The sequence below is a fragment of the Mauremys mutica genome, chromosome 13 (genome assembly GCF_020497125.1).
Source record: "Mauremys mutica isolate MM-2020 ecotype Southern chromosome 13, ASM2049712v1, whole genome shotgun sequence".
NCBI lineage: Eukaryota > Metazoa > Chordata > Testudines > Geoemydidae > Mauremys > Mauremys mutica.
Window position 1 is genome coordinate 21,868,661 of NC_059084.1, and position 14,868 is coordinate 21,883,528.

Here is a 14,868-nt window from a genome sequence, read left to right on the forward strand (position 1 = left end):
TGAAGATAGCCCACAACAAATTGGATATTTTTAAAATCTGGCCCCTCTTGATCTGTGCAGTACATTACACATCACAGATATAGGGCAAATATATGCCTTCTCCCTATAAGCATTACCCCTTTCCCTCCATATCCATGGTTTTTTATTGAAAATGTCACAAAAGCAGCTCAGAAGCGGGGGTAGGGCTGAGATGACTGATAAAGGGAGGCCTGTATCTAAATCACTAGTTCAGTTCTGGTATGGTCATCAGATGAGAATTTTAAGTCACTACCATCTGATGCTTGGTGGTGTAATGAATTGGTGGTCTTGGTTCATGGTCTACATGCTTAGATACTATGGGTTTTGAATAAAAACCTAAACAGAACAGAACACAGGTCCAGAAGTATTACTTAGAGTTCATTCCCCTCAGGAAATCTGGGCTTGCTTCCTAGCTCTTCTTAGGTAGCCTTGGACAAATCACTCCATCCAGCTGAGCCTCAGTTCCCCATCTGTAGACAGGGAACAACACTTCCTATTTCTATCCTTTTTCTGTCTTGTCTATTTAAATTGTAAACTCTTTGGGTCAGGGATTGTGTCTCACTATGTTTGTATGGATCTCTGCTGAGACCTTTTAGGTGCTATTGTATGTGAATAAATAGAGCAAATAATCGAAGTGGCATGGAGTAACTGAGATTTTGGATCAGTGCCTGTAATTCTGCTGCAGAGCCTGAACAAAACTAAATATGCCTCAGTGTTATCCACTCAGGGGAGCATGCAGGGTTAACATGCTGGAAAGCCAGGCCTTCTCCTACTGATCTAGCTTTGTACAGTTTGCATAACATGGCACCGTCTGCTATAGCCTGTTCACCTTCTGTACGACATCTACAGCAATCAAGACTTAGGGCAATTAAATAGGATTTCTTAAGTGGCAGCAAAAGAATGTTAATTGATGTGTGAAATATAATTATCCTCCTGGGCTCCTCAGCTTTCTCTTGTTCGTGACTGGTTTTGATTAAACAGCACTACTTTCCAGGCCCTATTGTGTCCACGTGCCCACTCTTTTCTTCACACAAGCCTGCATATGGAGCAAAATCTAAACAGACTGTAGCCTTGTGCATCCCAAAGATTTTCTCAATGCAAAAAACAAAAGGGGGTGGAGGGTGGACAGGAAAAAAATCAGCCATCCTTCTTGGTATTTGGGTCCTTCGTTGAGTGCTGTTTTTGGGTGAGAGCCCTGCATCTGGACTCCAGCTCATGCCAGCTGAAAAGGAAACTTTTATTTTGTTTGCTTAAAAGGCAACAAATCTCTGTTTAAAAAGGCAATCCGAGGGGATTTTGCAGGGACTTGACCCGATTGGTCCGGAAAGTAAGTTAAATGAGGTGTGGCCAAAGCCTTCTCGGAGCATGCAAGAAAATACTTTCTTACCAGGATGGTCAGGAAACAAGAGGGCGGGATCCTATGTGTACTGCTAAGCATCGCTGCTAAATCATTTTCCTGATTTTCGTTCTGGTGGGCTAGTGTAATGCACTCCACATGGGCATTTATAGTCATCCAGGTGCAGAACTCTGCAATGAATTAAGCATCTGAAACTGGAGGCTTCTTCTGCATCCGTATATCAAGACATAAGAAATGTGAGGAAAAATCAGGACTAAAACCTACAGGGAGATTTTTTCAGACCAGATCTCTGGATCATTATTTTTTCTAAGCTTTGAAAGGTGCCAAGTCTGGCAGTCCTGCAGGCTGATTATTCTTTAAATTGCTACAGTATAGGGCAAAGCTCCCTATTTTGCCTCAGAACTGACGGGGGGAAACTGTCTGGCCTCATACCCCAGTCATTCCTTGGCCTCTTTGCTGAGGTCACCAGTTGTGATATACAGTAGGCATTCTTAAAAAGTTAATTCTGGTTTGGGTGATATTACTGATTTCAGAGAGATTCTGTATATAAAATAGAGACTACCACTCAGGTAATTTTCCCCGAGTCCAAGTCTAGAGTTTAAACAATAGGGTCCTGTCAATCACTAGGGCTCCCAGGTGCTACAATAACACAAACAACAACAACAAAACAAGACTATCCATTATCTTTAGAAGAGGGACCCTGTGGTTTATTTGTCTGTGAAAGTACTAAGCATATTAAACTCTCCCCAAAATGCTTTTCACATACACAAACAGTTAAAAACCCTTATACATTAAGCAGGCAATTTCTTCAACAGGCTGGGAAGGCAGAAAGTGAGCAAAAGATTGCTCTTTATTTCTATTGGTAAATATTAGGCGGTATTTAAATTGAATGGTAACAGGTGGCAAGTCTGCTGGCCCACTGAGAGACTGGGTTAGATCACAAACAATCTATCTAGACCTCACTCATCACTGCAGCATATGGGTCTGGCAATGCAGAAAATGGCTTCCAGGCTAGTATAAGGAATTATACCATTATAAGGAACTTTAAATGCTTTTTATATTTTTTTTCATGGAGTATCATGTGCTTTTTTAAGTTAGATTGCAGGTTTTGGAGGCCGCATTGGAATTCCCTATGCCTCCATCCTTGAATCAGCTGGAGGGGATTGGTCAAGAACCAGGCTACTCTCCACCATGGGCAACCCAGGAGTGAAGGTGTCCCTAGCCTCTGTTTGCCAGAAGCTGGGAGTAGGCAACAGGGGATGGATCACTGGATGATGACCTGTTCTGTTAATTCCCTCTGGGGCACCTGGCATTGGCTACTGTTGGAAGACAGTATACTGGGCTTGATGGACCTTTAGTCTGACCCAGTATGGCCCTCTTATGAAGAAATAATCATGGCATCACAACCTGCTCCCACTAGGACTGACTAAGGCTTCCTTTGATATTTAAATACTTTATGGGTTAGTTTTCTGGTAGAAATAACTGACTTCAGGACAAAGTCCACTTCTTAGACATTATAATGTGTAATCAGGCCTTCTAAACAGCTGCCTTTCAAAGTGTCCTGGCTGAAGAGTGGCATGCTGGTGTTCGGGCAGTACTGCATATCCTCATCGTGTTTATCCTCCATCAGTGACTTCCATATCAAATTTGATTTTTACAAGCCAAAACAAATGGTTGATCTGTCAACAGTGGAAGTTACATGTGGAATCTAAGAAGTCAAAGTATGTTTTTTGGGCTCCATGCATTGCTGACAACTACAAAGATTCCAGAATCAGAATGCAGCTGGTAATTCTGAAGGATATTTTCAAAGGCACACAGAGCATTTAGGTACCTAACACATTGACTAACTTCCATTTGTGCCTTTGAAAATCTCTCCTCTATATCAATGGATGAGACAGAAGAGGGTACACTTTGGTCTCCTGCAGCCACATGGACTCTGTAGGGAAATGAATACTAGTTGTCATTAAAATGAACAGCTCTAATTTGGGAGACACGTGAGGTAAGTTCTAAAAACAAAGTTAAGTGCTTATTCACAAAACTGCTATTAGTGTTAATGGGACAAGCACAGTTAAAAAACCATGCATCAAATAGAGAGCCAACCCTAAGGAAAGCAGAAAAAGGGGGAAACCAAGTGCCACTGAGAGTCACTTTTGTGTCCATTACCATGGGTGTTAAATGTAGGTCTCTCTCCTTCTGTAACTAGGGGCCTAGGAAGAGATATCCTATTCCTGAAGAAGAAAGAAAAACAAAACTCTCTGAACCAGAATTAAGTACAGCCATAAATACGACAGGCAACATATAATATCTGGAATAAATTCAAAGCACATGACTAATACAAGGGATGAGTATCAGCAGAATTACAGAGGAGAGAAAGCAAAGTCTATAACATTGTTTGCTCCAGCCACCCTGAAGAAAAATGTTACAAAAATAATAAATTAACTTCTCCCCATTTAGTAAGGAATAATGTAAGTTAAACTGGCTCAGTAGCATCTTTACTGGCTGCTGTATATCTGATAGACAGGGACCATATTACAAAATACTGCATATTCTTGTTATTTTTAAGTCATGTGAATTTATCTGTCATTAAGATTAAATGGATTGTATTAAACAAAGTAGTTAAGATAAGAATATATGGATTGTACAAGCCACCAAAAGCAGGCTGAAGTCAAAAGTATTTTTTTTTTCCTTCAAGGGAAGGCAATATTTACACCTAACAAGTCAAACATATTTAAATTAACTGGAGAGACCAATATTTTTTGAATTAGTTGCATGATCATTTCCCAGAACATTTGAATTCTTAGACAGTCTCACCATATGTTGCTTGGAAGTCCCCATGGATGGGTTGCAGCGCCAGTATGGATCTGTTTCAAATCAACCCATTTTGTAGAGTGTCTGAGGAGGGAGATATTTATGACATGGGATTTGGGATCTGGTGATTTGTACTTGTGGATATTCTCAAATAGCTTTCCAATAGATGTTACTTGGTATTACAAAATAAAACCACTCTTATTCACTAACATTATCTCTTCTGTGGCATTTTGCAATATGCATTTTTGAGAGTCCCAATTCTTTTTACTAACAATAGACAACTCTTAACATCTCCTGTCCTCAGAGTACTGGACAAACATTTTAAAAAATGAATTAACTGCCCCTAAGAGCAAGAGAAATATTAACAACTTTGTTTTATAAATGGGAAAACTGAGGCTGCACAGAGAGGTTAAGTCACTTACCCAAACCCACACACTGAGATATATGACAGAAGCAGAATTAGAACTCGGGAGTTCCTGGCTCCCAGTCCAGCACTTATTTGACTAGACCATGCTGCTTGCTCAGCTTTGTATAGTTTCACTATGCAGTACAGGTTTGTTAAACAGAATATAACCCCCTTGTTGCATCAAAAATGTAGCTTTTTAATGGCCCAGCTGGCTTCCCTCCCAACATTAAATCATTCTAGGCTCCCTGCTGCATTTTAATAGTTAACACACACACACACACACACACACACAATATGCCTTTTCTTTGAACCTTCACATCTCCCCACTCAACAGGAGGGCCAATAGGGGTTGCATGAGAGAGAAGGTGGATGAATGGGGAGAAATATGAGAAATATGGTGATGTCCATGACACAGTAGTTGGGATGGGGGATTCAGGAGAGAAAGTACAGGGCAATCATGTGACATTCAGAATGTGGGTATTATGGATCCAGGTCAGGAAGGTATCCCCGTACAGGAATAGCCATATGGTCCTTCTCTAGTATCCTGTCTTCAACAATGGCCAGCATCAGCTGATTCAGAGATAGGAGTAAGAAACTCCACAATAGGGGATATGGGATGATCTGCCCCTCATGAAACCCTCCTCTTAACCCCTAAGAGCTATAGATTGGCTAAAGCCCTGAAGCATGAGGTTTTGCAGCTGTTCTGTTTTTAAACATTAACTCTAACAGCTCTGGATATTCCAGTCCCTCTCCGAATCACATCAAGTCGCTGCTATCAAGGAGATCTTAAAGCCAGAGGGACTGTTGCAGATGTTTGAAGTTAAGCACATGCTGGAGTGAGGTCTTGAACAGGGATGGGTTTGTGGATGTGTTTAAGGGGTAGGGCAATAAGGAGCAGGGAACTGTGACTATCTTGGAGGACTTGAGGGGAGAAATGAGCACTCGTGGCAACCACTGAGGGTGAGCTGCACAAGTAGAGTAATCCAAGTGGCCAAGGCCTCCCTGCTTTCCAATACAAATGCACAGTATTTAGCCATTGATTTGTTACACATCCGAAGAGTGTTAGGGCCTGATTTTTACAATTGACCACCATTTTGGGGGGCACAATTTTGCACCTTTGCATCTGGAGACAACCACAGTGAGAGATACAACTATCTGTTTGATCCTATGTCTCTCCCGCCAGTAGTTAGAAACATCACTTATATTTGCTCCAAAAAATGGATTGCAGGTTCAGAAAAATTAGCACATTTATTTGTGTGCACAAAATTGCACCAGCTAAAGTAAGGCTAGATGAGGCCTGGCTGAAAAGTCAAGTCCATCTCATTAAAACCCAAATATTTATGATAAACGCTATAAGGCTCTCTCCCTTTAAATCACTATTGTAGCAGAGCAGAAACTCAAGAGTTCCTAATACTGGGATCTTATACTACCATTACCACAAATCTTTAATGTGACAGAAGGAAGAGAGGACCCCTTACTAAACTACAACTACGGTACAGAACACGCCTCAGCAACATGGGGCTACTGCAAACACGTCACACCATTCTTTACACAGGCTTCCTGTAGAATATCAGGACAAATTCAAGGCCTTGGTCCGTCTTTTCAAGGCATTCATTGGCCTAGGGCCAGCATATCTTAAAGGTCATCTACAGCTCCAGGATAAGGACCATGGTCAACAACTCGACTCGTCTTGCACAATGATGCTTTCTACCATAAGGGTGAAGCTCATGTGCAGGAGACAGAACTTTCTCAGAGCTGATCCTAGACTGAGGAAAGAATTTCCACAGGAACTAAGGACCATCACCATCTCACCTCATCACCTTCCACTCCAAATGCAAGTGCTTTTCTCTTACTATCAAATATAAATGTAGAGCATCATGTACATTTAAAAACAAACAAAAAACCCAAGAACCAAACACAACCACAAGGAAACAGTACAGAGCACACAATTCTCTTCTGGGAACAGGATGAGAGAAAGAACAAATCACATATGACACAGTCATGTCACTTAATGCACTGCTCGAATGCAATCTCAGATACTATAATGATGAGGGCTATAAGGAATAGAATAGAATTATGGGCACATTCAGTTTCCAGCTGGCCAAAGACTTGCTGTATCACCTTGGGCAAATCAGTTAATCTGTGCCTCAGTTTCCCTATCAGTAAAATGTCAATAACACTTCCCCCCACCCGCTCTTTGTCATGTCTATTTAGATTGTAAGGTCTTTGAGTCAATTATGTATTTTTACAGCACCTACACAATAGATCCTCAATATCAATTGGGCTATCTAGGTATTACTGTGATATAAACAGTAATGAATATTTTGGTCACATTTCTCTATAAGCAGAAGCTTCAAAACACTGCTTAAATTTCAATTCCATCTCTTCATTTGTGTGTGGCAGGACAGACTTCGCACAAGGTGAATTTTCAGATTGCTGTGCTGGTCACAACAGGCACAAATATCTTTTAAACCCATCACCTCAGGCCTATCATACCAAGCCAAGCCCTTGGATTAGGTTACATCACCCACCGGTTTGGTGTGTTCAGTGGCTGTTCAGAAAACTGCCATGGCCTGTACCAGCTTTGTTGTCAGATCAAGGCCAGCAAAGTCTGGCATCACATGCCAGGAGCTTGGCCTGCATCCCAGTCATGTTTGAGCTGTTAGAGATCTGAGAATTTGAAGAGGGAAACAGGCAAATGAAAAGCAATAAATAAAACAAATAAAGGAAAGAGGGAGTTTAAGGGAGGGGTAAGGGAAGAAACATACGGGCCCTACTGGAGATGAAAACTTTGTTCAGCATCCAAAATTCGAAGCAGCTCTTCTGTGGGTTGGCTTGTGCTTTTCTACAAACAAGTTGGCCTAGCTTATAACCTGTATCAATTTATCATACCCACCAGCAGTGCCAGAATTCATACAGATCTCTGCCCTGCTGTTTGCTAAGCATTTAAGAGACAAATAATTGTGCATAAACTGCTGGTCAGTCACTTGTCAAGAAGCACCTTTCAGTTATTCAAATCAAAACACTCTGCCTCCCTCTCACCCCCTCCCTTTCCCCAGGAGTAAATGATGCGTCTTGGCAGCTTCTGATAAAACCCAATGCTTAATAATTAGAATGCAATCCGAGCTCAACCATGGAATGTCCATGACGTGCAGAGGAAGCCCAGCCTTATGGCTAATTCCAGCATATGTCCCGAGAAAGGGAACAAGATACACGGGGGAGAAATGGGTGTTGTAAGAAGCACAAGATCACTGTTTTTCTACTACACATGCTCATCAGTTAAAGCTACTTTTAAATGCAGTCTCATGCTCATGAAGCAGAGTGATTCTAATTAGCACCAAACACTATTTATTCACTATGGTAAAAAGAGAATCTTTATTATGTGTCACACAGAGGTCATCTCTGTTTGAATTAAGTGACAGTGTAGGACTGCCACCATGGGATGTCACCAGGGACTGAACCCAAGACCTGAACTCCTAAAAGCTTGTACCACTGCCACTTGAGCTAAAAGATTAACTCCTTTAGTGTGCAGCTGTAGTAAATTTATACTGTCTGTGGACCAGCCACTAAAAGTGACACACAACACATGATGAACAACATATTACAGTGCCACCAGTATAACAGGATGCTGCATGAGACTAGCTAGTCAGCCTTGAAAAACCCACAGATCTCCAAAGGCAGAAGAGCTCAACATGCTTTTCATATGGCACATTAATCAGCCATATCCAGTATGAGTCCAGCTTTCTGTTGATGAATGGCTAAATCATCAGAGGTTGTGGGGTGAAATGCATCCAGTGCCCAGTGATGTCTCTGAGGATGAAACCCAAAGTTGCATTGACCTTTTCTACCACCATCTCACATTGCAAACTAGTCTAATCACTTGTCTTTTGTCATTGCTAAGTCTCTCGGACAAACTTCCTCCCATGAACAATGTATTTCAGACTGTTTTTCTCCAACCGTATTCACTTGGGATTTTCCCAAGACAAATTCAATTTTCTTATTTCTAGATTTCTGATCTCTCTCGTGTATCATCACTTATTGCTACCAGTGCAGCTTTTGATGCAGAAGGACAATGGAATCTTTGTTTAAACAAAAAGGGAGTATAGCTGGGTTTGCCTCTGCTGCACCCCTTTGTGGCCTGTCAGGACACAACTCACTGAGTCATGCAGTCTCCACTAGTAGGTCACTGTCTCTCACAGGATCCAATGAAGCAGTGATTTTAGCCCTCCAGCCAAGGCACACATCAGTCCTACCCTTTCCAGGGTCTTATAGTTCAAAGGAAATCTGGGAAAACCACAACTCAAGGGTCATCCAATGAACTTTCAGCAATGTGTACACAATAGGCATGCAATTGTACCTGTGTTTTCACATGTGCAATTGGACACCACACTTTTTGAAAATCAGACTCATCACTTTCTTGTCTTGTGGCCAAATTTTTGAAAGAAAGTTGCAGGTGCAACATGTTAAAAGAAAACTGGAATTTCAAATGTTCAAATAGTTTCTGTAAGGAATTCTGAACAGCATAATCAATAGTATGAAATTCAAATTCCAAATTGGGAATAGAATATCTAATTTTGCATCAAACATGCAATTAGAAATTTGTGCTGTTGTTGATTAAATTACATTAAGTTAAACCATCAGCAAAGAGAAACAATGCCACATGACTTTTTATATAACTAACTGAGATTTTGGGGTATTTCTACACTCCACCACCTCTCACCCACAGCAGCAAGTCTCAGAGCCCAGGCCAACTGACTGGGGCTCATGTTATGGAGATAAAAATAGTAGTGTAGACATTCCCTCTTGGTCTGGAGCCTGGGCTCTGAAACCCTTCCCACTCCCCAGCTTAGAGAGCCCAGGTTCCACTCCAAGCAGGAATGTTGACACCACAATTTTTAGCCTTGTAGCACAATCCTTGAGAGACCAAGTCAGTTGACCTGGGCTCTGAGACTGACTGCTGTGGGGTGTTTTTTATTGTTGTTGCTGTGTAGATGTACCCTTTGTACACTTACACAAGATGTTCATAAACAATCCATAGATTAAATATTCACTGAAAAACTCACAATAATTTGAAATAATGAATGCACTAAAGAACTTTGTTTTTCATTATGGACAATTCTCAGACATCAAAAGGGGTAAAGCGTGTGTTCTTTGTTTCAAATCTTTCACCGAGCTGTACTTATGAACAGTGGGAAATTTACTCAGTACTGCTTCTACTGCATGTGCAAAGTCTGAGGCTTAGGCTATTTTAAGAAAATTCACACTGCTGTAACTACATCCAGTGTAACTTACACCTACACAGCTTCTTCTGGTAATTTACTGTAGTAAATTGCACTGGTGCACAGCCCACTTCATGTGGAAGCTGCTCCCCTATATTAGTGCAACTCAGGGCCGCCCAGAGGGGCGGGCAAGAGGGGCAATTTTCCCCAGGCCCTGGGCCCCACAGGGGCCCCCACGAGAGTTTTTCAGGGCCCCTGGAGCGGGGTCCTTCACTCGCTCCGGGGGGGCTGGAAAACTCTTGCAGGCCCGGACCCAGGAGCTTCTTCCGCTCCCGGTCTTCGCTGGCGGGGGGTCCTTCCACTCCGGGGCGGAAGGACCCCCCACCGGCGAATTATCGCCGAAGCGGGACCCGCCGCCGAAGTTCAGCTCGGTCTTCTGCGGTAATTCGGCGGCGGGGGGCCCTTCCATTCCAGGACCCACCGCCGAAGTGCCCCGAAGACCCGCAGTGGGGGCCCCCCGCCGCCGAATTACTGCCGAAGACCGGGCTGCACTTCGGCGGCGGGTCCCGCTTCGGTGGTAATTCGGCGGCGGGGGGGGAGGGCCGCCGCAGGTCTTCGGGGCACTTCGGCGGCGGGTCCCGGAATGGAAGGGCCCCCCGCTGCCAAAGAACCCAGGCCCCCAGAATCCTCTGGGCGGCCCTGGTGCAACTCCATTGATGCAGTTGCACCAGTGTGAATTTCTAAAATGGAGACAGAGCTTGAGTGTCTGCACTTAGAGAGATTCACCACACTTGTGTCATTTTTTCACATGTGTACATTTATTCCTGTCTGTCACTAGCATATCACCTGTGGGTGAACACTTTTCACAAAACCATTATTCTATAGGATCTATCAGTCCTTGTCCTCAAAGAAAACCTGCACAACACTTTCAAAAGACAAGTCTGGGAGCTTAAATTCATAACTTTGCTAGACGCTAAAAATCATGCTCTTAATAAAAACACTGGATTTATGTCTTAATACAACAATCTGTAACCCCACCTTTTTTTTGTCCTAGGACCACAGGGATGTTAACAGGTCCCTTTACCTTGAACTGTCCCTTAGAATATGTGCTAGCTACTTAAGCTAAACTATCTGTTTGACCTTGTAATTAGCTGTGACACTCTGAGTATCTATCCCAGACCTGAAGAAGAGGTGGATGTAGCTCAAAAGCTTGTTTCACCAACAGAAGTTGGTCCAGTAAAATATATTACCTCACTCACCTTGTCTCACTAGCAGTTTTAACATTTATGCCCATCTTAAGGACTTTTAACGCCTATTAAATCCTTAAGAATCAGAAGCAGCTCTTTTGAAAAAAAATCCTATGAATAAACTTTTCAGACTTTAAAATTCTCTCACATAGGCTTTAAAATTCACACCTTGCTGATGCAATTCTGTGTTTGGAAATAGTATCTTGCAAAACTTAGTTGACAGGGCAGAAGCACATCTGCTTCCATTTTCATAACTATCTTCACAGTGGAAAAAACTTTTTCATAATTAAAGCTTAGGATGTATAGAATATTGAGGAATGTGGCAAAAGTTAATGTGGGAAATGTATTTTTTATTGTGCTCTCCATTTTCCTTTGTCCTGGATATTAAGGTAATTTTAGAGGGAAGAATTTTGCCATTTATATTTCAGTGAGAAACAATCTCCATCATGCAACTTCTCCTAGCAGCAACCTGAAAGAAACAACTATTATTCCCACCCAGCCATTCGCTCAAGGTAAGCAGAGAGAATGTGCAGTGATAGCATAATGGGCCAGTGCTGCACTAAAGTGTGCTAAAGTCTTAGCCAATGCCAATTGTGCATTACTTCCCCATCAAATAAAGGAGCTAGCTTTCAATGTGAAGTAGGGCCATGCTGAATGTCAAGGCCCAGAATTCAGCCACTTTTGCTAGAGTTGGAACTAAAAAATGTGTAGTTAGAATTTTTTTTTCTTGCCACATGGATTGTGGGATTTTTTTTTTGCTCTCTCATAATTCAAAAAATGACTAGATGAATTTTGCACATTTTTTTTGTCAGGCTGTCACCAAACAGAACATTTCAGTCATGAGGGACTGTAGGCCTCAAACACAGGCTCTCAGGTCCCCTGTTAGAGTTCAGACCATGGCTGCCACCTAGTAGCTCACCCAAACTGCTGGAGAAGAGGTCTAGTGAAGCTCTAGCTCACAAAGAACCCCACCCATGAAGCTCCTGATTGGGGGAGATATCCAGTCCCACCGATTGGCTGGGACCTTCTACTTAAACCCAGAAGAGGCACCGGAAGATGTCTGAACAGCTAGATTAATCCCTGGCTGGCTGTTACTATGGACCCTGCCTACTCGCCCGAGTCCTGAACCCTGCCTCCCTGTCTGTTCCTGTTCTCTTAATCCCAGACCCCCGGCTGCTCCCAATACTCCAGAGGAAATTCTGTACCATTCCACAATTTTGCAGAATTCCCTGTTTCCCGCGCAGAATTTCTGGCTGCCACTAGGGGCCGCTGGACTCTGCAGAGCCCAGGTCGCAGTAAGTGGAGCTCCAAGCCTGGAGGCGGCATGCGCTTTGATCCTCATTCTTCCAGGGACACGAGAGGGTCTGGAAGCCCCAGCCAGCTCTGGCAAAGGGTGAGGAATAGGGTGACCTGCTGACCGGGCCATTAACAGTCCAGTCAACGGTGCTGGGGAGCTAAAGCAGGCTGGTCCCTACCTGTCCTGGCTCCGTGCTGCGCCCCAGAAGCGGCCAGCAGGTCTGGCTCCCAAGCGTGGGGACCACGGGGCTCCACGTGCTGTCCCCACCCCGAGCACTGGCTCCGCACTCCCATTGGCCAGGAACCGCGGCAGCTGCAGGGGCAGTGGGAGCTGCAGGGGCAGTGCCTGCAGGTGAGAGCAGAGCGCAGAGCCACCTTCCAAACCTCTGCCTAAGAGCCGGACATGCTGTCAGTTTCTGGGGCACAGTGCGAAGCCAGAACAGGTAGGAAGCCTGCCTTAGCACCCCTCTCTCCCCGCTACTGCGCCACTGACTGGGAGCTGGCCAAGGTAGGCCCATGCCCCAACCCCGAGCTCCCTCCCACACCCTGAACCCTTCTGCCCCCCCCAGCCTAGAGCTCCCTCCTGCACCCCAAAACCCTCATCCCCAGGCCCACCCCAGAGCCCGCACCCCAGACGGAGCCCTCACCCCCTCCCACACCCCAAACCCCTGCCCCAGCCCAGTGAAAGTGAGTGAGGGTGAGGGAGCCACTGAGGGAGGGAGAATGTAGTGAGCAGGGCTCCGGGGAAGGGGCAAGACAGGGGTGTGGCCTCAGGGAAGGGGTGGGGCTAGGATGTTCATTTTTGTGGGATTAGAAAGTTGGCAAGCCTAGTGAGGAAGGGCAGGGCCGCACCTCACCATGTTCCCCGCTGAGACAGTAAAGAAGTTGTGGGGGGTGTAAGGGCTCTGGAGGTGTTGGTGTCTGGGGCTACCCCGCTGCTGAGCTCTGTGAGGGGGGTGCTGGTGTCTGGGGGTACCCCACAGCTGCGCTCTGTGAGGGGGGGTGCTGGTGTCTGGGGCGTGCCCCGTGGCTTGGCTCTGTGGGGGGTTGTGGTGTCTGAGCCAAGGGGTGCCCCACAGCTGGGCTCTGGGAGGATGGGAGTGCATGAGTCTGGGCTCCAGGGGCCCCATACAGTCTCCTCCAGCATTCCCCTACTGGAACTGGGTTGTTGTAGGGGTTTATTTAACTCTCTACTCCTGGGGGAGCCTGTTTTGCTGTTGTCTGTATTGTTGACATACGTGTTGACAGGTATTTGAAATAAATTACCAAAATAATTGAAACTGGAGTGATTATATTGTGTTATTTTGACAAATAAAATATGCAGAATTTTAAAACATTGTGTGCAGAATTTTTAATTTTTTTGGCACAGAATTCCCCCAGGAGTGGTCCCGGTTCCTGCTTTCCTGCCTCACTCCAGCTCCGTGCTCCTATCCTTGATGTGGATTCCAGCTTCGACTCCTGGCTCTGTCTCCGGCTCTGGCCTTTGGCTTAGCATCTGACTGACTCCAGTTCTAGGCTCCTGCCTCTAACCATGAGTCCTGATCACCCTGGGTCTTACAATATGTAAGGGGACTGTTGGCCCCTTACTGAAACTTGGTGCTTTGTTTGTTTTTTGGTTGGCCTTCTCCCAATACCAGGAGAAAGGGCAAAGAGGAATCAGAATCCTGAGACTGACAGGTTCCATAGGGCCAACACTCCAAGTCAGGAAACAGGGCAGGCAGGTTCAGAAGGAAGTTGAGAGCCCAAGGCCCATCCTTCATGTGAGCTGGGGCTACCAGAGCAGAGCTGGGGAGAGTGCAGCAGCCCAGAACAGAAACAGAGACTCAGAGCTGCAGCCCAGAGACGGGAGATTTGGACCGAGTCTCCTGCTCTCCTAGCAGAGTGGTGTCAGCTCGTCTAGGGAGAGAGGAAGAGATGGGCCCCTTTCCCAAAGTCTGTTAAGAGCATATTAAAGTACCAGACCCAAAGGAGGAAATGGCCTGACTGGAGGGCCAGAACCAAAGGTGGTAAATGGGTTCTGTCACAGAGTCCAAACCCAACCTGGGGAGTGCCACACCAGCAGCATCACAACAACACATCCGGGTCCTGGAAGAACACACTGGACCTGTAAATTTGTTGTAACTGTAAAGTTTATTGCATCTTAGTGACTACTGCACTGAACTTTTTGCAAGCCATTTCCTCACTGTGCTTACACTGTGAAGTGTTCTTTAATCCCAAATAAATGTTTGTTGGTGTACATGAACTATATATCTATATTTAAGTGAACTGCAATGATTATGGGTTAAAAGGGTGACAAGTGATTTAGGTGTATCCTGGAGTAGGGGCACCCTCATCACTGCCAGAGTTGCCCATGGAGACACTGAGGTAACCACTCAGGAACCCCTGGCTCAATCCTCTTGTGTGATGCAAGTCCTGTTCTCACAGGGCCAGGAGAGAAATTCAAGGTGGGCCAATACGGGGTAACTGAATGGGGACAGGGACTCAGATCCTTATATCACTCAGTTCAGCAGGGTACTG

General features: G+C 44.7%; 1 long non-coding RNA gene across 1 annotated transcript; it reads left to right on the plus strand.

Moving 5' to 3' along the window:
* Positions 1-3,178: 3,178 nt before the first annotated feature.
* LOC123348158 lies at positions 3,179-14,576 on the plus strand. Its single transcript, XR_006573182.1, has 3 exons — positions 3,179-3,374; positions 11,484-11,567; positions 13,721-14,576. It is a non-coding gene; the product is annotated as an uncharacterized LOC123348158 (long non-coding RNA).
* The last annotated feature ends 292 nt before the right edge of the window (positions 14,577-14,868 follow it).